The 26,412-nt window shown below is 38.1% G+C and overlaps 1 protein-coding gene, 1 long non-coding RNA gene and 1 pseudogene across 4 annotated transcripts in view; 2 read left to right on the top strand and 1 right to left on the bottom strand.

Annotated features, from left to right (window-relative positions):
- PPM1L (protein phosphatase, Mg2+/Mn2+ dependent 1L) overlaps positions 1-26,412 on the top strand; it is a 448,415-nt gene that overhangs the window by 164,708 nt on the left and 257,295 nt on the right. The window lies entirely within an intron of this gene.
- On the top strand, positions 1,611-10,474 carry LOC129045377 (uncharacterized). Its single transcript, XR_008505038.2, has 2 exons — positions 1,611-3,580; positions 5,044-10,474. It is a non-coding gene; the product is annotated as an uncharacterized LOC129045377 (long non-coding RNA).
- LOC123863656 (small ribosomal subunit protein eS27-like) lies at positions 14,747-15,006 on the bottom strand (annotated as a pseudogene).

Raw genomic sequence — 26,412 nt, 5'->3', positions numbered from 1 at the left:
CCTGGGTGGCTCAGTTGGTTAAGCACTGATTTCCGCTCAGGTCATGATCTCTCAGGGTCGTGAGTTCAACCACCCCCCCTCCCCCCACCGCCTCGGGCTCCATGCTGGGTGTGGAGCTTAAGATTCTCTCTCTCCCTCTTTTCTGCCCCAGCCCCCCACCCCTCCTTCCCCCCCCCCCCCCCGCAAGAAAGATTTGGAACTCAAACATTCTTGGTTTATATTCAAAGAAGAGAGGCATCAAATAAGTTGTATGAATGGAAAACAGCTTATTGACAGTGTGGGAATACTTTTGAAAGGAATAGAAATCATCAACCTTATTTTATTTTATATAGTGTCATCAAAATATACTAGTTTCCTCTATGCTAATTATTGAGTTGAAGGAATGGCATTTTTAGAAAACGTCCAACATGAAGCAGTTTATAGAATTCTCATGTACAAAAGGGACATTTTCTACTTTGGGGAGCTTTATGAATCATATTGAAAACCATAATAACTCACTTCTTAGCAGGTAACACCATTAGCTACCTCTTTCTCAGCTCAACCAACCACGGGAAACAGAAGTTGCTTTGTGGTTTTTTTCACCCGTATAATTACACTAATCATCATTTCAGAGAAAGACGAGGTCTCAGATGAGAACATGATATTTCCTTGACAGTATTGAATCTGAGTTGAAAAACACTTTGACTTTCCTGAAATTGAGTAGAAGTTATGGGTAGGGATGTTTAGGCTAGCATCATGCTTGTTTTTACCCCTCCGTTCTTGTACATCTACGTTCGGATATACCGTACCACCTCAGTGTTTTATACAGAGTGGGTACCTCATAAATGTTTCTTAAATTAATCATTCAGTATTTGTCTTTTTGTGACTGGCTTATTTCATTTAGCAAAATGTTCTCAAAATTCATCCATGTTGTAGAATGCAGTAAGATTTCCTTCCTTTTTATAAAAAAGATTTTACTTATTTATTTAAGAGAGAGAGAAGCAGAGAGAGAGAGAGAGCACAAGCAGGGTGGTGGGCAGAGGGAGAGGGAGAAGCAGACTCCCCACTGAGCAGGGAGCCCATGCAGGCTCAATCCTGGGACCTTGAGATCATGATCTGAGCTGAAGGCAGATGTTAACCGACTGTGCCACCCAGGCGCCCCAAATTCCTTCTGTTTTAAGGTTGAATAATATTCTATTGTATGTACGTACCACATTTTGTTTATCCATTCATCTGGCAATGGATATCTGGGTTGCTTCCATCTCTTTGCTTTTGTGAATAATGCTGCTATGAACATAGATGTGTGAATATTTCTTCAAGATCTTGCTTTCAGTTCTTTTGGATATATACCTAGAAGTGAGATGGCTGGATCATATGGTAGTTCTATTTTTAATTTTTTGAGGAACTGCCATGCTATTTTCCATAGTGGTTGCCCCATTTTACACTCCTACAACAGTGCACAAGGGTTCCTTCTTCTCTACATACTTGACAAAACTATTATTTTCTGTTTCTTAAATAGTAGCCATCCTAATAGGTGTGATTTTGATTTGCATTTCTCTAATGATTAACGATGTTGAGTATATTTTCATATCCTTATTGGCCATTGGTATATCATCTTTAGAGAAATGTCTGTTCAAATCTTTTGCCCATTTTTTAACCAGGTTATTTTTTTGTTTTGTTTTGTTTTGTTGTTGTTGTTGAGTTTTAGCAGTTTTTATGTTCTAGATATTAACCCCTTGTCAGATATGATTTGCAAATATTTTCTCTCATATTTCTAAAAATATTTTTACAACTTTTATACTGATATAATTTCAAATTTACAGAAAAGTTACAAGACTAGTACAAGGAACTCCCATATACCCTTTCTTCAGAGTTAGTATTTTTTTTAAGGAGCACCTGGATTTCTTGACATTTTGACATTTTGTTGAGTCCTTTAAACAGAACAAATGACTTGCAGCTGTGGGAGATGTAAAAGTATAAACATGGTTCCTGTCTGAATATGCAAAACAAATAAGGATGTTTATAAAGCAACCACTACAGATGAGAATAATACAAATAAAAACAAAAGTGAGAGGGGGCCAAAAGTAAGAATAATTTGAATTATTAGAATTGGAGACGTGTCCCAGTGTTTCTCAACACGGGATGATTTTTTTTTTCCCTAGAGAATTTTTTTTTTTTTGAAGATTTTAGATTTAAAGATTTTATTTATTTATTTTAGAGAGAGAGAGTGCCTGCGCACGCACGCGTGAACCAGCAGGGGGAGGAGCAGAAGGAGAGGGAGAGGGAGGGGGAAAGAATCTCAGGCTGACTCTGTGCTCCTCATGAGCCCAACACAGGGCTTGATCTCATGACCCGAGATCACGACCCAAGATCATGACCTGAGCCGAAACCAAGAGCTGACTGAGTTGACAGACTGAGCTACCCAGGTGCCCCCACCTAGAGGACTTTTCGCAATGTTTGGAGACATACTGGTTGTCACAACTGCAGGGGGCATGGGAGAAGTGATATTACTGGTGTACAGTGTGTAGAAACCAAAGATACTGCTAAACATCCTACAATGCACAGGACATTACCCCTTCCAACAAAGAAGTTTCCAGCCTAAATGTGAGTAGTGCCAGGGCAGAGAAACCATGCCGTATCCTTGGGAAGCAGACTTTGCTGAAAACCTGTCTTGAGGACTTTAAAGGCTCTGGGCCCAGAAACTCTCTCAAACACATCCAAACACTTGAATAACACAATGAAGACTCTGCCTGGTAAAATAATAAGGTGTGAAAAAATATTTTCTTCTCTTTTTTGTGCATAACCCACAATAAGAGGGCTTAGTTGCTGTGCTTACTATACATTTTCTGCAGCAAACAGTCTAAAAATGCTTTGCCTGGCTTGATTCTATATTGCAGTCACTTACAGCTAACATGTTCCTGTTATTGCATTCTTTTCTTTGCCACTTTCGGCTGTAAAAAAATATGTAAACTCGGAAAAAAGCGAACAGTACTATACAAAAGATCCTGAAGCTTAGAGAAAGCAAGCAGAGGTGTTGGGGGAATGTGCTTTACATGGCTTCTTTTCAATCCTTGGTTCATTGCAAAGAAGCTAGGTGTCAGTTCTGTTTTATCACTAAGTCCAGTAAGCTGGGAGGAGAATAAAAATAGCATGGACTTTGACCTCCTGTAGGGCTGGATATGAATCCAGGCTCATTCATTACTAGCTGTCTGACCTTGGGCAAGTAAATTATATACTCTGAACTCAGTATTTTTTTTTTTTTAAAGATTTTATCCATTTTTTGACAGAGACACAGCAAGAGAGGGAACACAAGCAGGGAGAGTGGGAGAGGGAGAAGCAGGCTCCCCACCGAGCAGGGAGCCCGATGCGGGGCTCGATCCCAGGACCCTGGGATCATGACCCGAGCCGAAGGCAGACGCTCAACGACTGAGCCACCCAGGCGGCCCTCTGAACTCAGTATTGCCTTCTCTGCCAGGGGGATAATATCTGCTTCACTGAGTGGTGAAGGGCAACGGAGGACAGTGGCTAAGGCTGTGGACTCTCACACCTGATTGCCTGGCTTCAGATCTTCACTCAGCTACTTCTCGTTGTGTGCCCTTTGGTAAATTTCTCAACCTTTTCTAGACCTCAATTTCTTCATATGAAAAATGAGAATAATTGTATTAGTATTTACCTTGTAGGACTGTTATGACATTAAATGAATTAATAAATGTAAAACACTTAAAGTGATGCCTGGCACATAGTAGGCACAATAAATGTTAGCTGTTTCGAGGGTTAATTTGAAATAAAGGATATAGAGAACCCTGTAGTGTCTAGCAAAAGAAGGTGCTTGATAACTGGTTTTTCAAAATTTAAATTTTAGTAGCTGACAGTTCATTATAATATAATGCCATCATACCAAAATTTCATTAGCCCCTGAAGTGAAATTAGTAGGGATTTGGTCTTAAGAAATCTTCAGGATACAAAAAGAAAAATGGTCTTTCTTTTGCTTCTTACTTGTGCTTGGCAAAGTCTCCTTTGAACCCAGGTTCAAAAATGTGCTTAAAAGAATTGCAGGCCTAGCCAGACTTCTGTGGAATTATAAGGGGACAACTAGAACAGCCACCTGAGTGTGTGGAGTGGTGAGGGATGTTTGGGTTGGAAAGAGCTGTTTTTCTAGCCCAGCTTTCATGAAAGCCCCATTGGTAGGAGGAAGTAGAGAAATAGGAGGAAAAGTTTGATTGTTTTCGAACTCCCTGTTTATCCTTGGGTTGTGGGTGTTTCAGGTGAAGGGCTCCTCTCCTTGACAGTGTAGGGGGTTTAGACTCACTCAAAGGTCATTTACGGTGGAACCAAATATCCTGCTATACCAGTCCCCTGCTAGATATTGGGTTGTAGACATATTTATAGAGCGGACATGGTCCATCCCTTTTTTAAAATATGAGAATATGTTATCTCATTGTAAAATAAAGTGTATGTAAAGGGTTTTGCCTGGCACTGTAGTGCTTTATTAAGAGTTAGCTGTCATCATCATCATCCTTACTCTTAAACTTATGTTTTAGTTTAGTTAAGAAACTATTAATACTTATTAATATTAGTAAGTAAGGAACTATTAATATTTATTCAGCAATTCTGTTTCCCTTTTTTAATTCTTTACGGCATACACACATTCAAAAAAGTGAATGTCATAATTCTACAGCTTGATGAATTTTCACAAACTAAACACACACGTGCCTTCAACACCTAACTCAAGAAACAGAATATTACCAGTACCCCGGAAGCCCCGCTCATGTTCCCTTCTTGCCATTATCCTTTAGTTTTTAGGAAAAAAATTGTTTTTCTCTTTAGTGACATTCAGAGCTACTCATGCATGGCTTTATGTAAACTCTTAATAGCTATGGCTGACAGTTATATCTGGCCTCATTACATGCTTTTATTTTCTTATGGTTTAAAAAGCACATCTCCTGGAAAGGCATTTTAGTCCTGCAGGCTGTTGCATTTGGACACAGATAGGCTGAATGATCTTGTAGATCGTCCTCTGCAAATAAGTGATGTGTTCTTTGCTTTTATTTGTCCATACTATAGAAGTCCATTGAAACCAAAAAGTTGTCCATTGTACTAAAAGAAAAGGAAATTGGCTCAGCTGCACAGACCTCTTAGATGTCTTCTCTAAAAGCATTCCACACTCAAAAGAGCTCAAGGCACATGAAAGAAATCCTATGGTGGAGGAAGACAGCACAATGCTGGGTGCACTTGTGGGCGCTCATCTCCTGCCATCGAACAAGGTGATAAGGCTGAAGGACTGGCTACTTCTGGAAGTAATGGACTTCAGTGTGTTTCTTTTGCTTTTGTCTGGACGTATTTAGAAAACCATGGGGAATTTTTCAGAAGGCAGCTTCCCAGAGGAAGAATAAAAATTGGGGGGTTGAGTTCGAGGCTCTTTATATCTTCTTTTTGAAATCAAAGTACCGATCACATTAACTGTGAAATCACCAGGACATTAGCGTTGCTTTGTGTGTCTTGTTTAACTTTTTTGGGCCCGGTTAATGACTCTGCTAAAATATTATATGTGCATTTCAGAATGTCATTAGTCATTTTTGGCCATTGTTTTATTTCTTGAGATTTATTAGTTAGTTTAAAAAAATTAAGATGTAATTCACATACCATAAAATCTACCCCTTTAAAATGTGCAGGTCAAGGGGTATTAGTATGGGTATTTACCACCACTATCTCATTCAAGAGCATTTTGTTCAACCCTGAGAAGAAACCTCTTTCCATTAGCAGTCACTCTCCCCATTCTGTTTATTTAGTTTTGCCAAATAAATGTCATTAGCTATCTTTATTTCATGGAAGTCTTTCTTTTACAGGGTGTCATGACAGTTGTGTGACCTTCTACATAGAGGTTTGTCCCATCTAATGTCCAGACTAAAGTTGATTTGGGGGTGCATTTTCAGCACTACCACCAACAACACGTTGACTGAAATTGTTCTTGGACATAAAATGACATATGTTTAGTTACAATTCAGTGCATGTGAACTACAGTGTAGTTCCCATGAAACTAAATGAGCATGTTGAAGATTTCTGAATATCTGCCAAATCTGGGCTCTGTTTTATTAGTTTGATGGATTGAGAAATCAGTTCTTCTGGCTTATATGGGAAGGTTTAAGTTTGTTTCTTTAACTAGTTTTTGAAAAAAATACATAAAATGTATTTGTATTTACACTTAGTTGATTTCTGAAGGATTGGAATTGATTATTTCTACATGACTGAGATTAACTTATTTAAAGTTTAGATTAACAATTTAGATTGATATTTTTTTGAATCTGTATTTTTATTATTTCAAAAGTAATATATGCTGATTGAAAAAAATTTTTAGTTACATAAAGCTTAGAAGAGTTGTTAAGTACAAAAAGAGAGTTGTCATTCTGCCTCTCACTTTATAGAGTTTACACTTAAACTATTTTTATGCCTAATCATATACTTGCTTAATTTTTACTTAACTTTTAAATATACTATAGCAATGCTTATTTATTGAATTGTGTTGTTCTACGTTCTATCACTGTTTAAAGTTTCTGGAGCATTTAAAAATTTTTTCCTTCCAAAATGGTGATTGATATATACTCTTAGTAATCTTTTGTAAAAATTACTGTGGTCTGCTATACTCTGAAAACTATAAAACACTGATGAAAGCAATTGAAGATGACATAAAGAAATGGAAAGACATTCCATGCTCATGGATTGGAAGAACAAATATTGTTAAAATGTGTATACTATCCAAAGCAATCTATACATTTAATGCAATCCCTATCAAATTACCACCATCATTTTTCACAGAGGTAGAACAAACAATCTCAAAATTTGTATGGAACCACAAAAGACCCCATATAGCCAAAGCAACCTTGAAAAAGAAAAGCAAAGCTGGAGGTATCACAATTCCAGACTTCAAGTTATATTACAAAGCTGTAAAGATCAAAAAAGTATGGTATTTAAAAAAAAACACAGTATGGTACTGGCACAAAAATAGACACATAAATCAATGGAACAGAAGAGAAAACTCAGAAATGATCCCACAATTATATGGTCAGCTAATCTTCAACAAAGCAGGAAAGAATAGCCAATTGGTAAAAGACAGTCTCTTCAACACATGGTGTTGGGAAAACTGGACAGTAACATGCTAAAGAATGAAACTGGAACACTTTATTACACCATACACAAAAAATAAATTCAAAATGGATGAAAGACCTAAATGTGAAACCTGAAACCATAAAAATCCTAGAAGAGAACGCAGGCAGTAACCTCTTGGACATCAGCCATAGCAACTTTTTTCTAGATATATCTCCTGAGGCAAGGGAAACAAAAGTAAAAAACTATTGGGACTTCATCAAAATAAAAAGCTTCTGCACAGTGAAGGAAACAATCAACAATACTAAAAGGCAACCTACAGAATGGGAGAAGATATTTGCAAATTACATATCTGATAAAGAGTTGGTATCCAAAATCTATAAAGAACTTATAAAACTGAACACCCCCAAAATGAATAATCTAGTTAAAAAATGGGCAGAAGGCACGAACAGACATTTTTCCAAAGAAGACAAATAGATGGCCAATAGACACATGAAAAGATGCTCAACATTACTCATCATCAGGGAAATGCTAATCAAAACCACAGTGAGATATCACCTCATACCCATCAGAACAGCTAAAATCAGCAACACAAGAAACAGCAAGTGTTGGTGAGGATGCAAAGAAAGGGGAACCCTCTTGTACTGTTGGGGGGAATATAAACTTGTGCAGCCACTATGGAAAGCAGTATGGAGTTCCTCAAAAAGTTGAACTACCCTGTGATCTAACAATTGCACTACTAGGTATTTACCCAAAGAGTACAAAAATACTAATTCAAAGGGATACTGCACCCCAATGTTTATTTATAGCATCATTAGCTAAATCATGGGAAGAGCCCAAATGTCCATCGACTGATGAATGGATAAAGAAAATGTGGTATGTAGACAGAATGGAATATTACTCAGCCATCAAAAAGAATGAAATTTTGCCATTTGCAATGACATGGATGGAGCTAGAGAGTATTATGCTAAGTGAAATAAATCAGAGAAAGACAAATACCATGTGAGTTCACTCATATGTGGAATTTAAGAAACAAAACAAACGAGCAAAGAGGAAAAAGAAAGAGAGAGAGAGAGGCAAATCATGAAACAGACTCTTAACTATAGAGAACAAACTGATGGTTACCAGAGAGGAGGTGGGTGGAAGGATGAGTTAATAGGTGATGGGAATTAATAGGTGCACTTGTTGTGACAAGCACTGGATGTTGTATGGAAGTGTTGAATCACTGTATTGTATACCAGAAACTAGTGTCGCGCTTTGTGTTAGCTAACTGGAATTTAAAGAAAAACTTAAAAAAAAAAAAAAAAGAAGAGGTGGTATAGAAACACCATGGAATACTATTTAAGCCATAAAAAAGAATGAAATCTTGCCATTTGTAATGACATGGATGAAGCTAGAGAGTATAATGCTAAGTGAAATAAGTCAGTCAGAGAAAGATAAATACCATATGATTTCACTCATATGTGGAATTTAAAAAGCAAAATAAACCAGCAAAAGGAAAAAAAAAAAAAAAAGAGACCAAGAAACAGACTGTTAACTATGGAGAACAATCTGATGGTTACCAGAGGGGTATGGGTGGGGGGATGGGTGAAATAGGTGATGGGGATTAAGGAGGGCACTTGTCCTGATGAGCACTGGGTGATGTATGGAACTGTTGAATCACTATATTGTGCACCTGAAACTAATATAACACTTCACCATATTGGAATTAGAATAATAATAAAAAGAAGACATAAAAAAATTACCATCATCTGTTCCTGGTCTAGTGGAACTTCTGAGCAACTGTGGAAATGTACATGCTTCCAAAGCTGGGTCTGTTTATCATCAAAGAAAGCCGTGAGTCCAGAACTCTTAAAGAGGCCTCCTCCCTCAGAGCAGCTTTTATCCAAAGATTTTAGGACCAAATGACTTCCATCTCATCTGAATTTTTACAGGCACAAATATATCATCATGGTGTTACAGTTGAACATGCATACTTTTCAGTGATTCTCACGAATAGGATGGTATTTATCATGTACTATGTAAAAACATTAAATAGAAGGCATCAAAAGTTTGTGGCTAACTGGATTCACTAAAAAAAAAAAGCCACCCCCTCACCTCAGCCCCTGATTAATTGCCTCTTTTTTTTTCACTCTTCAATCCACATGGTCTCCTGGAGTTTCCCAAAGACCCTTTGTGATTATGTAGGGATGCTTGGTTAGAACTACTCTTGGGAATCAGTTATCGGACTGAAGAAATGCCTTAGAGGTAGAAGAGATGGCTCTAGCTGTAAGCTTTTTGAAGTACCAAAGAGGAATTTGGAAGAGAATCCTAAATTTGTTTTAGGTCAGAAGTATCTAGGAAGGCTGTGTAATGGATGTGAACTACTATTTATAAACAAGTTGAATTCAGCTATCACCTGAGCAACTACCTAATGATGGATTTGGCATCTTTGAATGTACAATAATGTTTTCATTCTATTAGGGTAACTTGTAGCAAAATAATTTTAGGATGTATATATCTGTATCTTCACTGTATTTTTTAAATGGTTTAATACCGTTCTTATCTGCTACCCTGTTTCATTCATATATAGTATCATATACTGGAGTTATGTGGCTGTTGGACTGTGACTTGATATTGATAATGGATTGGAAAAAGTTGTAAAGAGCCAAGCAAACCATCTTCTACTATATGAATAGTTAATCAGCAATAAGAGTATCTTGCAGAAAATGCTGGAGTTTTAATGGATATTAGAAGATAGCACTCACTGTTGGAAGAGAAAATGGAAAAAAAAATGCCACACAGTATAAAATGAGGTCAGGTTACACTTACTCTGTATTCCTCGTAAAACAGGGAAGAATTGGTAGGCTCTGAAGTTTACCTTGTGTGTTCAACAGTCCACAAAGGGTTGGGCTTTATACTTACTAAATAGTACTTAAAACGATTGTTTTTGTTTTTTCCCCTACATGCTCTCACCCAAAGGTGAATTCACTTCCTTGTGTAATCACCCTGTCAAATGTTAATTTATCTCAACAACTTCTCATCGTGCTCTTACTATGTAGTAAGCACAGATTTTGGATAAGTATTGAATTTTAGATAGATCAGTGGTCAGTTGGGTTCGTTGAAAGGAGAGTACTTCTATTTGTCCCAGATAAACCTTACCCTGAGGGAAGAACTGGGAGATAGAAGAAAAGGTGTACTGATCAACAAGCCAGAATTGGGAAGACAAAGTGGTGATTGTTTGGGAAAGAGTATGTTATCAAGAATCCACTCTAACCAGTATATCTGGCTCTGTGGTTGTTCTGAGGGTGACTGAAAACTTCTAAGCCTTTGACACAACATGGAAGTTGTTTCTCGTATATGAAAGACTAATGCTGGGGAGTATGTTTTATTTACCCAGTTCATTTTTGCTTTATCTCATCCAACAAGCATTTATAAAGTATTTGCTTACTCTTTATTAACCAGTGTGCTAGGTATTCAAAACCAGTGGTTAAATCATTAGACTTGTGCTTAAGGGTCTTAGTATCTATGTTTTTATAGGAAAGAATTTTAAAAGTTCACTTCATAGAACATTGTGAGTGTTCTATATAATTTTAAACTTTGTGTAAGAAATAGTAAGTGGTTATTTTATTTATTTAAAAAGAAAAACATTTATTTAAAAGTAAAATTGGTGTTTTGTAAGTAACATGTCTGAAACTAAGATTAAAAATATATTCTTTTTATAACTTAAAAATGCCCAATCTAGGGGCCCCTGGGTGGCCCAGTTGTTTAAGTGTCTGACTCTTGGTCTCAGCTCAGGTCTTGATTTCAGGGTTGTGAGTTCAAGCCCCACACTGGATTCCATGCTGGGCATGGAGCCTACTTAAAAAAATTATATATATATATATAATATAAAAAATAAAGAAATAAAAATACCCAAACTAAAAAACTCAAACACTATAAAAACAATATTCAATAACAAATTAAATTCCCTTCTACTCCAGAGCTTTCCTTCAACTCCACATCTCCCTCCCCAGAAACAACTATTTATCAGTTTCCTGTTTCATATTTTGAGTAATAGTTTAAGCACACACAAACATATGTGATTCCAGTTCCATTTTCATACAAATGGGAACATAATACATAAACTCTACTGCTCCTTGTACTTTTTCAGGTCTATTGCAGTCCTTTTAACTGACTGCTCAGTATTCCATTGTCTGGGTGAACTGTTCATTATTTAACCATCCCTTGCCAATGAACATTTAAAATTTCCCCAGGTTTTTGCTCTTATAGACAGTTATATATAAAAATTTATCTATTTTTTTACATATATCTTTCCCATGTGTGTTATCTTTGGGATAAATTTCTAGAAGTGAAATTCTAGAAGCTGGGTCAAAGAGTATATAGTTCTAATTTTGATAGATACCGTCAAAGGAGGTTCATGGGGGTTGACCAGTTTATACCATTAGAGCTAGATCAGAATACCTGAATCCCCACATTCTTACCAGAACACTGCATTTTAAAACTTTTTGACCTTTGCCTGTTGGCTAGGTGAAAATGTTATCTCATTTTAACTTTTCTTTCTTTATGACTAAAGTTGAACATCTTCTTATGGATTAAAAGCCATTTGTTAGTATTTGTTTTGTGAACTTCTGGTTTCATGTCATTTGCCTTTTTCTTATTGCCTTACTGATCTTTTTCTGATCAAGTTGTAAGAGTTCCCTTCTCTCTATATAAGAAAATTTGCCCTTTGTTGTATGTGCTGCCAGTATATTTTGCAGTTTGTTGTTTATGTTTTGACTTATGACACTTTTTTCTTTGTATATTTAAAAAAAAATTCTTATGCTGTCAAATTTATTTTTTTTAATTTAACTATTTTATAGTTTTTATAGTTTTTTATAGTGTTTTACTTAGAAAACACTTTCACTTTTAGAGGCAAGAAAGATTATCTGTTGTTTTCTTCTAGTATTTTCATGGATTAATTATATTTGCCTTTGATCAATCGGAATTTATTGTTATGAGAAGCGAGGGAGATAGAAATTTAGTTTTCTTTTTTTTCCAGCCTACTAGAATCTATCTTTTCTCCACCTGTTTGAAGTTTTATTGTATACTAAATTCTTATATAAGTGGGTCTATTGCTGGACATTTTTCTATTTCATTGCTTTTCATGCACCCAGTGAAACTTTTAATCACTATAGCTTTATAGTATTTTATTTTATTTTTTTTTAAGATTTTACTTATTTATTTGAGAGAGAGAATGAGACAGAGAGAGAGAGCACGAGATGGGGGAGGGTCAGAGGGAGAAGCAGACTCCCTGCCGAGCAGGGAGCCCATTGCGGAACTCGATCCAGGGACTCCACGATCATGACCTGAGCCGAAGGCAGTCGCTTAACCAACTGAGCCACCCAAGCGCCCGCTTTATAGTATTTTAAAATCTAGCTATACTAGCATGTTTCATTTTATTATCTGACCTTTAGAATCAGCTTATCTGATTGCAAATGACAACAATGACAAAAATTCTGTTAGTATTCTTATTGAGATTGCATTGCCTTTGTAATTTAATTGAGATAAGTTGATAATTTTACAATACCCAGGAACAGGATACTTTTAAAATTTATTTGAAACTGTATTACGGCTTTCTGGAGTCTTAAAGTTCGTATAGGATTTTTTACGTTTGTTATTAAACTTATTCTTAGGAATTTTTTGTTTAGTTACTGCTCTTATAAATGGGATCTTTTTTGGCATAATGTTTTCTGAGTTTTTTTGTTTGTAATAGTTTTTCCAGTTTCATCTCATAGGTCTTTTTATCCAATTATATTAAATGTAAATGCTGATAATTTTGCCTCTTCTTTTGCTGGTTGGGTCTTTCATTTCTTTCTCTCTTCTAATTGCATTGACTCATACTTTTCGGATAGTGTTAAATGATAGTGGTGATAATGTGTATCTGTTTTGTTCCTGAATTTAGTAGGATTGTTTCTAGAATTTTAACATTAGTCACAATACAGGCCTTGGATTTCAGATACACACATACCCCCATATAATCACGTTAAGGAACTATAACTACTTTTTTGTTTTATTAAGAATTTTTAAGGCGTGGGTGCCTGGGTGGCTCAGATGGTTAAGCGTCTGCCTTCGGCTCAGGTCATGATCCCAGGGTTCTGGGATCGAGTCCCGCATCAGGCTCCCTGCTCCTTGGGAGCCTGCTTCTCTCTCTCTCTCTCTCTCTCTCATGAATAAGTAAATAAAAATCTAAAAAAAAAAAAAGATTAAAAAAAAAAAGAATTTTTAAGGCGTGCCTGGGTGGTGCAATCAGCTGAGCGTCTGACTCTTGGTTTTGGCTCAGGTCGTGATCTCAGGGGTGGTGGGATCAAGTCCTGAGTGGGGCTCCATGCTTGGTGCGTCTGGTTGGGACTCTCCCTCTCCCTCTGTCCCTCCCCTCTGTGTGCTCTCTTTCTCTCTCTCTCTAAAATAGATAAATCTTAAAAAAAGAATTTTTAAAATTAGGAATTTATATTGAATTTTATCAAACATGTTTCTAAATTTATAAATATTATCATTTTTTTCTCCTTTGACCTGCTAATGAGATCTGGTAAATCTAATACTGAACCATCTTTGTCTTACTAGTAAAAACCTCACATGATCATGCATGTATTATCCTTTTAAAGTATTGATGGATTCTGTTTATTGATATTTTCATCAAGATTTCTATATTGATATTTACATGAATATCTGTATGAATCATAAATGAGATGGCTCTATGGGCTTTTATCTTTTTTAAAGGGTACTTGAATCAGTTTTTTTTCTGGCAGTATACAAAGAATTTTTTTAATTTTGTTTTTAAATTTATTTATTTGAGAGAGAGAATGAGATAGAGAGCATGAGAGGGGGGAGGGTCAGAGGGAGAAGCAGACTCCCTGCCGAGTAGGGAGCCCGATGTGAGACTCGATCCCAGGACTCCAGGATCATGACCTGAGCCGAAGGCAGTCGCTTAACCAACTGAGCCACCCAGGTGCCCAGTATACAAAGAATTTTAAATCTTTCTACCTTTTACTCCCACACATTTAAATATCATTAGAATTATCCATTCCTTTGAAAATCTGGTAGAATTTGTCTGTGTAGCTATTTGGAATTGGTGCTTTGTGAGGTAGGGCATTGATGTATTTCTTAGTTACAACATAGGTTTATTAGCCTATTTTGATGGAGTCTAACACTAATTAATGACACGATGTTTATATATTTGATACTATTTGTGAGAGTTTGGATTATCATTTTTAGCTGTTGGATATTCTTCATAGAGATAGGACAGAGGGACAAAGTCAGGCTTCGGGGAAGTTGCTGAGGGATAGCAGAACCTACCATGGGAAAACCAGCCATATCCTGGTCATTGAAGGGTTGGCATTGAGATTTATGTATGTAACTTCATATTTTCTCATTCATTTTAGTCAAAATGTGGATGTTTGACTGGGGAAGGAAATTGTTAAGGATTATATCTGTCAGGGTTAAGCTGATCTGGTAGAGTTATTTGCAGGCTGTACAGTGTTCGTAGAGGATGCTAGGCACTAAAAGGCTTCTTTAAGTCATCTTCATTTGAATTTGAGCTGTTTTGGCCAATACATTTATTTATTTATTTGTATTTATTTATTTATTTTCTTTTATCCAAAATCTGTTTATTGGGATCGTGTCCCACTCACCTTGCTTCAGGGAGCTTTTAGTGCTGCTTCGGCCTGAAGGAGCATCCTTCTGTAAGCTTGCTTTTCCTCCCGTGGGCTGGCAGAGGCCTGCAGAGCAGCCGGCACATAGAACTACCATTTGTGCGTGGCTACAGACGGTGGGGATTTTGTGGCAGCCCAGGCACTTCCCGTCCGTGAAGCAGGAGTGGGGGCTCTGCACGGGGCGCTGCTTCTTGTGCTTCCTCTTCTCCTCTTCTGGGGACAGGTGCAGGAGGTCCTTCCCGAGGGCCATGTTCTCATGGGTAGGTCGTCAACCGCCGAAAAGGTGGCCAGTACTCTCAGGTCTTTGACCTGGAAACACCTCACAGCTCACAGTATGCTCATGCTTTGTGGCCGGCTCCGTAAGTGCTTTTCTGTCTTCTGGTCTCACACGCTAGTTTTATCAAGGCTAAGGTCATAACACAGTCACTGCGGACGGCATTCTCCTAGACTCCCAGTGGTCATGAGACCATTTTTTAAAGAGGGTCATACGTGAAGAATTGGGTGTATACCTTAAAGAAGGACTGGAAAGAGCACACAGGCTTTGAGTCAATCAGATGTGAAGTCATGTTATTTTTGCCGTTGAACTACTTATTAGGCTTCCCCCAGCCTTCATCTGTAAATAGTCAATAGGGATAATAATATGTACTTTGCAGGGTTTTATGAAGATTTAATGAGATAATGTATCTGACGAACCTGGAGCATAATTAGCATTTAATAAACTTGATAATAAATTCATTCCTTTCCCTTAATAGCTCATAATTTAGTTTTATTGCATGGTTTTCTTTAAATCTGGTTCCACTTCATTCCTTCATTCAAAAACCATTTATTGAGCACCTGCTCTGTTTCAGGCACTGTTCCAGGGGGGCTTAGAGCAATGATTAAGGCAGGCAGTGTCTTATGTCTGTGTTCTTATGAAATTTGCATTCTAATGCATAGGTAGAAAGAGATAAAAAACAAACTAGAAAATATCAGGTGGTGATTAGCAATGTGATAAAAAAAAACAAACAAGGAGAGAGAGAAATCTAGTATTAGAAGTGCTTCTTTAGATTGGATGGATAGGAAAGGCCTCTTGGATAAAGTGACATTTTACTAAGACCTGAATAACAAGAAGGATCCAGCAGTGTTAAGATCTGGAGGTAGAACATTCCAGGCAGAGGCACCAGGTAGCAGAAAAGTGGTAGTGAGCTTGTTATGCTCCATGAATAGAAGGATGGAACTGTTCAGACGAGGGCCAGATCTTGAGGGACCTCATAGGCCAGCATCTGGAGTTCGATGTGAGGGGAGTTTGGAGTTTCTCTTAAGCCTAAGATCTATGGTTGTGTGTTAATTATCATGGCTGAACTGTTGTGGTAATAGTCTAATCTCAGCATGTACCCAGATAACATACATAATATTATCCTTTGGGGAGAATGGGAATGAGAGCCTTATCTTAATATAGTGAAATAAGTGGATTAAAAATCAGAGTGAGGCATAATACACGTAACTAATTTTTATATTAGCTAATGAGAGGTGATTAAAGTAATATGCTCATATAATTAACTTTTAATTATTTTTCTTAGTGACCTTCAGTTTATAATAACTCTTCTTGGGATATTGTGGCATAATATGAAAAGTTATGACCACATAAGTAACAAATTTGTTCTGAACATCACTCATATTTGATGGTAGCTTAGAATAGAGATAAAGGTATATTTTTTAAAATAAATTTTTTAGAATAGTTTTAGGCTTGCAGAAAAAGTTGTAAAGATAGTACAAAGAGTTCACACATACTCTACAACCAGTTCCGCTCTTACTAACATCTTACCTTAGTCAAAATCGAGGAACCAGTATTGCTGCATCATTCAGAAACGAAATTTTTACTTGCAAAGCGATTCTGATGCTAACCATCAGAATTAGTTAGTTAGTGCACATTCATAGGTTGAGGTCACAGTTCTCCACAAAACTCTTCTCATTTCATACATCAGCCGGAGGCTTTGGGGTTGCTAGACCACCTGTGTTTCTGACCAAGGAGTTCTATAAATTCAGGGGTTTCCACTAACTACTTCTCAGGTTCAGTAATTCCCTGAAATGACCCAGAACTTAGGAAAGTGCTATACTTATGATTACAGTTTTATTATAAAGAATATAAATGAGGACTAGCCAATGAAGTGATGCATAGGGCCAGGTATGGGAGGGTCCCAAATGGGAACCTTCCACGGGGTCAGGATGCATCATCACCCAGAGGCACTTTGATATATATGTTGACCAACCAGGAAAGCTCACTGTGGAATGTCTCTCAGTTTTTTGTTTTTGTTTTTTTAAGATTTTATTTATTTATTTGACAGAGAGAGAGAGAGACCGCAAGAGAGGGAACACAAGCAGGGGGAGTGGGAGAGGGAGAAGCAGGCTTCCCGCTGAGTAGGGAGCCTGATGCGGGGCTTGATCTCCATCCCAGGACCCTGGGATCAAGACCTGAGCCGAAGGCAGACGCTTAACGACTGAGCCACCCAGGCGCCCCTCGGTTTGGGTTTGTTACATGTTTTTCTCATGATTAAATTGGGGTTATGGTTTTTTAGGGAAGAAGCCCATAGAGCTAGGGTGTCATTCTTACCACATCATATCAAGGGTACGTACGTAATCAATCTGACTTAGGACTGTTGATGTCGACCTCAGTCATCTGACTGAGATAATGTTTATCAGGTTTCTCCACTGTAAAGTTACCCTTCCCTTCCTTCCCCCTTTTTCATGTTATGCTCTTTGGAAAAAAGATACTATGTGCAGCCTACACTTAAGGACTGGGGAATTATGCTCTGCCTCCTTGAGCATGGAGTAAGATTTAGGAATTTTTGATAGAAGAGAATAGACTTGGAATGTGTAGGTCATTAAGAATCTGTTAACCTTTTTCAAGTATTAGAAAAATGGAATCTTAGAGCTGGATGGGACCTGAAGGGGCCATAGTTTGAGACTGATAGAGTCCTCTGCTGGGGAAAGGGACTATAATAACTCAAGTGCTCATTTACATGTTTCTGTCTCAAGTTGCTATCTATGGAGTGGGAGGTGACCTATGGTAACCTTGCTGAACAAAAAGCCTTCAGGCTTCTCCCAACCATCAAATGTGTTTTATGATAGGAAATATAGTGAGAGCTGCTTCTTTCCATGTGTACGGTCGTTATGCACGTTACTTAATTTCAGCTTATTAAAGTGGTGCAGGCTATTTTCCATGAAATTTAATTCTTCTATAGGTTTGACTTTTAGAAGTTGAATTTTGATTTTGTTATTGTTGTTTTTATCTGGAAAGGTTCAACTTTTGGCTTATGGGAAAATTGTTTTAATGTGTTAAGTACGTTCAGGTTCTGTGATCTGGGATGACAAATTACTTATAGGACTGTTTAGAGAAAAGATGATCACTATATTAAATCTGATAGTTGGTGAGCGGGAAAAATACATTCTGAGTTGGCTGAAGTATTTGAGAACCCTACTGTGACATGTGTCCTCATGCAAATAGCTGTCCTCATGATAAAACTCTAGTTTCCAGCCACATGCAAATAATTTGAAATTTTTAAGTCAGAATATTCACTGAAAGGTGCATTTGGTCTGGGATGAGGGGAAGAGATGTTGTTCACCTTGTAGTTTGATTTGCATCTTTTTAATATTATTCTTTCAAGTGCTCCAAGCAACAGGCATCATTTGTAACATCTAAAAACACTTAGGCTCTTTTGTGCTCATTATAAAACATGCAGTTCTTAATGGGCTGATTAATCCAAACAACACCTCCTGAGAGCAAGAGTGTTACCTCCACTTTATAGAAAGAAGAAACCCAGGGGGTGATAGTGACATGATCTGATTTGAGGCAGTGGCTGAACCTGGTAGATGAGTTTTGGTTGTTGTCTTGACTGGGTCCATATCTAACTGAAAAGAAAAGCTGCGTCTTGTACGTCAGCTGGTGAACCTCACCCTGCCATGCAGGGAATAACACTTCTAGGGAGAAATGTTACTTATGGACTGGAAGATGGGAAAGTCCCACCCGACAGCACACTGTGTAATGTATTGCTATACCTTTTCATCTTCAAAATGTTGATCCATCAATAAGTATTGTTTTCCCCAGTAATTTTTCCAACCCTATCTATCTATCTATCTATCTATCTATCTATCTATCTATCTATCTATCTATCTCTATCTACAACAAATACACTCTTTTTCTAATTAACTTCAGATCAGGGTTTCTCAACCTGGATACGGTTGGCCTTTTGGGCCAGGTAGTTCTTCAATGTCGTGGAGGCTGTCCTGTTCGTTGTAGGATGTTTAGCAGCATCCTTGGTGCCTGCTCAACCCCCACCCCCACCCCAGACTGTGACAAACAGAACTGTTTTCAGATATTACCAAATACCCTTCAGGAGGCAAAAATCACCCCTAGGTGGGAACTACTGCTCTAAAGTTAGCCTAAAGGCAACCTTCAGACCCCAGGTTTTTTTTTTTTTTTTTAGGATTTTGTTTATTTATTTATTTGAGAGAGAGTGAGAAACAGCATGAGAGGGGAGAGGGTCAGAGGGAGAAGCAGACTCCCCACTGAGCAAGGAGCCTGACGTGGGACTCGATCCCAGGACTCCAGGATCATGACCTGAGCCAAAGGCAGTCGCCCAACCAACTGAGCCACCCAGGTGCCCCGAGACCCCAGTTTGACTGTCACGTGTAACTAGTCAGTGCCATGCATCACCACCAGCCTCCTTTTCCCCAGCTGTAAAATCAGGGACATTATTTGTGCCTGTTTATGGTGTTTCAGGATTTGGTTTAGAAGGTAAAACACTAAAGAATAACTTTGTATAGCAAATTTATTTTGACACATTGAGCAGTTTTAAAGTAATCCAAATTATATTTACAAGTTAAGTACATTTCCCCAGGTGAATTTAAACTATCTTGTCACTGCTTAATTATATTCATATCTACTTTTAGGAAAACCGCAAACATGTCCCCACTTACCTCTTTGTAAAGCTTCACAGGGCCCCCCCAGCAGTTTTTGTCTGCAGCTCTTTGGTCTCTAGAGTGGTTTTGCTAACCAGTTCTCAGTGCTAGTGGTTTCAACTAGCTGTTTCCCTGAAGACCTAATGGGGTAGATCTCGGGGAAATCCCTTTACTACTTTCCCCTAAATCTGAACCTAAAGCTGAGAAAGGGATTACTTTCTCTTCAATCAGGGAACCAACCAACAAACACAGATTTCCTCCTCTCTGCCTCTTCTTAATTCAAAGCTGAGAGTTTAGGAAACCCTGGCCTGGGAATACTTAAAGGAATAAATCTCTCTGATTTTCTTTGAACATCTTATGTACATCATAGATAAAGGTTCATGCTGTTTGCTTAGATGCCATTATGCAAGAATGGAGTAAAGCAAAAGAAAACCTGCAAGCATCATCTCTTGCCCCGATCATCTTTTCCTTTTGGATATATATACCCAAAAGATAGGTTGAGAGTTTGCTTCTGACCAGGGGCTGGATTTAGGGGTGGGGATGGGGGAAAGGGTAGAATGAGCTGCCTAGACTCTGTGGTAGGTATTTTTGGGCTGCATCTCTGCTACTTTGCATCCAAATCTACCCTTCATCCTCAGTTTTTGAAAGTATCTTTTGGGTGCCTGGGTAATTTTTCTCCCTCTGACCCTCCCCCCTCTCATGTGCTCTCTCTCTCTCATTCTCTCTGTCTCAAATAAATAAATAAAATCTTAAAAAAAAAAAAAAGAAAGTATCTTTTACATCAATTAGCACATTTTCTTCTTTTGGGTGATCTGAAAAAAATAAGAAACCTGAGTAGAACGTACACATAGAAAGATTGCATAGGTATCAGCTTTGTAACTGTATTTTTTTTCCCTTTGTGGGACTCCTTTAATTTGAATGTTCTCCCTTTTACAGCTGGTACCGTTGGCTGTCCCAGGAAAGCAGAGGAGCATAATGATTAAGGGCTTCAACTTTGGAGTTGGAAGGATCTGCATTTAAATTTCGTTATGCCCATTCCTAGCTCTGTCTCCTAGCTTCTCTGCGCCTCATCTGTAAAACAGGTGTTAACAACACCGGTTTCATAGGATAGGAGTGTGGATTAAATGAGATAATGTCTTTTATCAGGTACTTGGTAGAAGCTCAGTGAAATGTGCTTCCTGTCCTTTCATTCTCCCTTCCTGCTTTTCTTATCCTGCACCTACTGAAGCCAGTCAATTCCATATACTTTGGATAATCCAGAATAAACAAAAGGACCTCCTTTCCTACCATTCGCTCCCATGCTCACTCTGCCTATCTTTTCTAAGCCTCAACACACCAAGTGTGTTCATGTCCAGGGCCTTTGCATTTACTATTCTCTTTGCCTGGCACATGCTTCCCACATAGCCGCATGGTTTGCTCCTTCATTTCCTTCAGGTCTCTATTCATATGTCACTTACCAGATAAACCTTCTCTGGGGGCGCCTGGGGGGCTCAGTTGGCTAAGTGTCTGACTGTTGATTTCGGCTCAGGACATGGTCTCAGGGTCGGGGGATCCAGCCCTGCGTAGGGCTCTGCACTGGACGTGAAGTCTGCATAAGATTCTCTCTCCCCTCTCCCTCTGCCCCTCCCCTGGCACACTCACTCACACACTCTCTCTCTAGAAAAATAAAATGTTAAAAAAAAAAAAAAAGAAAAACCTTCTCTGACCACTGTATATGAAATAGGACTTGCTCTCTTTCCTGCTACTTCCTAACTTCCTTGCCTTGCTTATTTTTTCCCCATGCCACTCAGCATCTATTGGTATATTTTCGTTTCTGTACTGTCTATATCTCCCCACTAGAATAGAAGCCACATAAGGACAGGGACTCTTTGCTAACTGCCATATTGCTCAGTGCTTAGGACAATACTTGGCCTATTTTAGTACTCAATAAATATTTGTTAGATGCATGAATAAATAAATATTATTTTTTACTCATGCTACATTTTTGAGTTTTTCAAGAAAAAACACATGTGGATTGAATTTAAAAAGTAGTTAAAATATTTAAATTGTCTCTTATTGTTATTGCCTCAAAATACTATTCAACTTAGAGGTGACCAATTTTAGCCTTCACTGTTTTATGTTAAAATATGATTTCTTCTGAGGCTTTTTTCCTTTATACAGTTTTAATTTTAGAGAACTTTTAATTATATCATTAACATTCCTGTCTGTAGGTCACTGTTGTGTGGTGGATTGGGAAAACAGGGAGAGTCCTATATTCTACTTATATCAATTTTTTTGTGACCTTCAGCTGATTGTCAAAATCCCAGTACTTTTTTCTTTTTATGGAGAAGTTGAAATACATGATATACTGGGGTAGATTTTCTCAATAACCTAAATTGGTGTCAAGAGATATTTTGTGATCAAAACCCAGTTGGCTGCTATGGGGAAAAAAAAGTCTGATTTGCTTTTTAAAAATTAAATATTGGAAATTAAATTAAATTAAAAAAATTAAAGTTAAAATAAAATTAAAATTAAAAAGAAAATTAAATATTAAATAGCATGCAATATTTAAACAACTGGAGTTGTGGTCATTTTAATTTTAGCAATCTGATGATAATTACATGTGTCAGCCGAATGATTTGCCATGTATCTTTTTTTTAAAAAAGATTTTATTTATTTGAGAGGGAGAATGATTGAGAGAGGGCATGAGTGGGGGCGGGCAGAGGGAGAGGGAGAAGCAGACTCCCTGCTGAGCAGGAAGCCCAATGACGAGGAGGACGTGGGGCTCAATCCCAGGACCCTGGGATCATGACCTGAGCTATAGGTAGATGCTTAACTGACTGAGCCACCTAGGTGCCCCTTGCCATGAATCTTTAAAACTCTCACCTAAGATGCTATTTTATTTCTGCTCTATTTGTGCTTTACCTCTGATTCTGTACCTGGCCTCCTTTGGATTAATAAAGCATTCTAAGAACAGGAAAATCTGGTATCCTTGTGAATTCTATGGCTTTCACATATTACCTGTCTTTATTTCAGGTAGGGAACAATGATAAACAGTTTAAACAATTTTTTAAACAAACTTTGATAGGCAATTTCTTTATGAGCTAGTTTATGACTTCTGGCTTTTTTTTTTAATAAGACTGCATAATGTTTTTCATTTTCTGTTTAGTACGCCTGCTCTGAGAGTGTTATACTTTGCTCTCATAATTTATTTGAGAAAACATAGATCTATAAATAAGTCTTTTCAGTGTGGGAATGATGAGATTTATTAAATGTTTACTAATATTCATATGGCAGGGCTTTTTTGTCCTTTTAATAATGATAAGAGAAAAAGCAAAAATATTTACCACATCATTTACTGTACCTACCGAGATCATCCCAAACATTTGTGATTTTTATCTAGGAGGTTTATCCGTTTTAGGGCCAGTCTTTTCTGAAATATGAAAATAAAACCTTTGCTTTGAAGGACATTTTGCACTTGGAACAAAGCAGAATTTGTTAAGTAAGTGGATTTTATATCCCGTGGGGCTACAGAAGTGGTAATATTTTATTTCTGGCACCCTGGGATGGGTAACACGGTCCTATGTAAGATTACCCGTCCACAGCCGTTCACACAATGAGGAGTGTTTAAAGCAGAACCATCTACATTTTCTGAGTTTTATGTACATCAGCAAATAATTCAAACTATGTTTGTTCCCCTGTGCCAAGGAGTTCTTGTGTTGTTGGGATGCAGCTTGGCATAGCACAGTCCTCCAGCAGAGCAGTGCCTGGCTGTTTGTGCCAAGGTAACTTGTACTCTCTTTACTATACTCAGGAGACTTCTGCAGGTTGTTTTTTTCCAAACTGTGTCCACTTCCTCCAGTGCACTTCTCTTTTAGTATTTTTCCTCTCTCACAGTGTCTCAGCCTGAGATAAATTTAACTCTCCATAGTGTATGGGAATTTGGGGGCTTGTATTATCTACAAAGTAGGATGTTATATCGAGTCACATTGCTTAATCCTGGTTAGCTCAGTGTCACACAGAGTTTGAGTTTATACAGCCATTTCCAGCTCTCTTTCCACTTTCTCCTACTTCCAGCCACTGTCTAATCTGGGCTAGAGCTATTTCTATCCATTGCCTTGGTCACTGGGAATGCAAGCTCCAGTCTCCACCCCCCTCATTGCCTCCTCCCCCATCTTGCTTCCCCACCCCCTGCCCCCACCAGCCCTGCTCAGCTTCAGAGATAACAGAAATATTTTTTGTAACTTCATAGAAGGCATCTTGGTGGCTAACCAGGGTCCTGCCCAGCAAGACCCTACTTAGATGTTTTGTCTTAGGAATAAATTCGACAAACTTCTCTTTCCTGAGTGGACTCTTTACATTGGAAAGGTTCATCTTTGTCTTTTTGATTTCACAATGTTCCAAAAGCTGTAGCTTTCTTACAATTCTGTCCTCATGGTTTTTCTCTGCTTTCTCATACCCAGGGTCCCCAACCCCACTCCAGGCATTCTCTGGGATCTGTGACAGTGCTCGGTCATGTGATTAGTAGAGAAGGATGTGGTCATTGTGTGGCTAGGCTGTGGTATGCTGTTTAAGCTAGTGGCTAGAAACCTGCAAACCAGATTTCAGAATCAGGGTTTAAAGATACCGTTGTGATCCTATGCAGGCAAAAATCCACTCTTAGAATTCCTTCATTTTAAAAAGGTAGGCAATCGGGTCTTAAAAGATAAGAAGGGCACTAATGTTTACTGAGCCCTGTTCTCATTCAGTCCTCACAGCATTCCTGTAGAGGAGCAAGTGGGTGGCAGATGCAGCTAAGAAAACAAATACAAATATAGATACAAAAATACAGATACAAAAAGGTGCACAAATTATAAATGTGCCTAATAAAGTCACACAGTGACTTCAGAAGTCAGTGTGGTATGGCATGATTTTGGAAAGTCACGGAAACCTCACTTTTATCCCAACAAAAGCAATAGTCCTGCTGGGGCAATGTTCTTTTTTAAAAGTAACAAATACAAGGGGACCTAGGTGGCTCAGTCGTTAAGTGTCTGCCTTCGGCTCAGGGTCCTGGGATCGAGCCCTGCATCAGGCTCCCTGCTCCGTTGTGTCTCTCTCTGTCAAATAAATAAAGTCTTAAAAAAAAAGTAACAAATACAGAGTTTTGGTTAAAAAAAGTACAATTAAAAAAATTTAAATGAAAAAATCTCCCTTCTCATAGCACGGGTATGGTTGTATGGGCTCTTTGGAGGTAGAGCATGGACTCTATTAAGAAAGAGAATGGCATGTCATTTGCAAATATCTTCTCCCATTTTGTCGGTTATCTTTTGGTTTTGTTGACTGTTTCCTTTGCTTTGCAAAAGCTTCTTATCTTGATGAAGTCCCAATAGTTCATTTTTGCCCTTGTTTCCCTTGCCTTTGGTGATGTTTCTAGGAAGAAGTTGCTGCGGCTGAGGTCGAAGAGGTTGCTGCCTGTGTTCTCCTTTAGGATTTTGATGGACTCCTGTCTCACATTGAGGTCTTTCAACTATTTTGAGTCTATTTTTGTGTGTGGTGTAAGGAAATGGTCTAGTTTCATTCTTCTGCATGTGGCTGTCCAGTTTTCCCAACACCATTTGTTGAAGAGACTGTCTTTTTTCCATTGGACATTCTTTCCTGCTTTGTTGAAGATTAGTTGACCATAGATTTGAGGGTCCGTTTCTGGGCTCTCTCTTCTGTTCCACTAATCCATGTGTCTGTTTTTGCGCCAGTAACATATTGTCTTGATGATGACAGCTTTGTAATAGAGCTTGAAGTCCGGAATTGTAATGCCACCAGCTTTACTTTGCTTTTTCAACATTCCTCTGGCTATGCGGGGTCTTTTCTGATTCCATACAAATTTTAGGATTATTTGTTCCATTTCTTTGAAAAAAGTGGATGGTATTTTGATAGGGATTGCATTAAATGTGTAGATTGCTCTAGGTAGCATTGACATCTTCACAATATTTGTTCTTCCAATCCATGAGCATGGAACGTTTTTCCATTTCTTTGTGTCTTCCTCAATTTCTTTCTTGAGTATTTTATAGTTTTCTGAGTACAGATTCTTTGCCTCTTTGGTTAGATTTATTCCTAGGTATCTTACGGTTTTCGGTGCAATTGTAAATGGGATGGACTCCTTAATTTCTCTTTCTTCTGTTTTGTTGTTGGTGTATAGGAATGCCACTGATTTCTGTGCATTGATTTTATATCCTGCCACTTTACTGAATTGCTGCAAATGACATATCAGATAAAGGGCTAGTATCCAAAATCTATAAAGAACTTACCAAACTCAACACCCAAAGAACAGATGATCCAATCAAGAGATGGGCAGAAGACATGAACAGACATTTTTCCAAAGAAGACATCCAAATGGCCAACAGACACATGAAAAAGTGCTCAACATCGCTCGGCATCAGGGAAATCCAAATAAAAACCTCAATGAGATACCACCTCACACCAGTCAGAATGGCTAAAATTAACAAGTCAGGAAATGACAGATGTTGGTGGGGAAGCGGAGAAAGGGGAACCCTCCTTCACTGTTGGTGGGAATGCAAGCTGGTGCAGCCACTCTGGAAAACAGTATGGAGGTTCCTTAAAGAGTTGAAAATAGAGCTAGCCTATGACCCAGCAATTGCACTACTGGGTATTTACCCCAAAGATACAAATGTAGTGATCCGAAGGGGTACGTGCACCCCTATGTTTATAGCAGCAATGTCCACAATAGCCAAAGTGTGGAAAGAGCCAAGAT

Source organism: Mirounga angustirostris, unplaced genomic scaffold (genome assembly GCF_029215605.1).
Source record: "Mirounga angustirostris isolate CCGP_5_RB_7025 unplaced genomic scaffold, mMirAng1.0.hap1 SCAF_1, whole genome shotgun sequence".
Lineage (NCBI taxonomy): Eukaryota > Metazoa > Chordata > Mammalia > Carnivora > Phocidae > Mirounga > Mirounga angustirostris.
The sequence above is the reverse complement of the archived record's forward strand: the minus strand, read 5'-3'. Positions and strand labels throughout refer to the sequence as shown.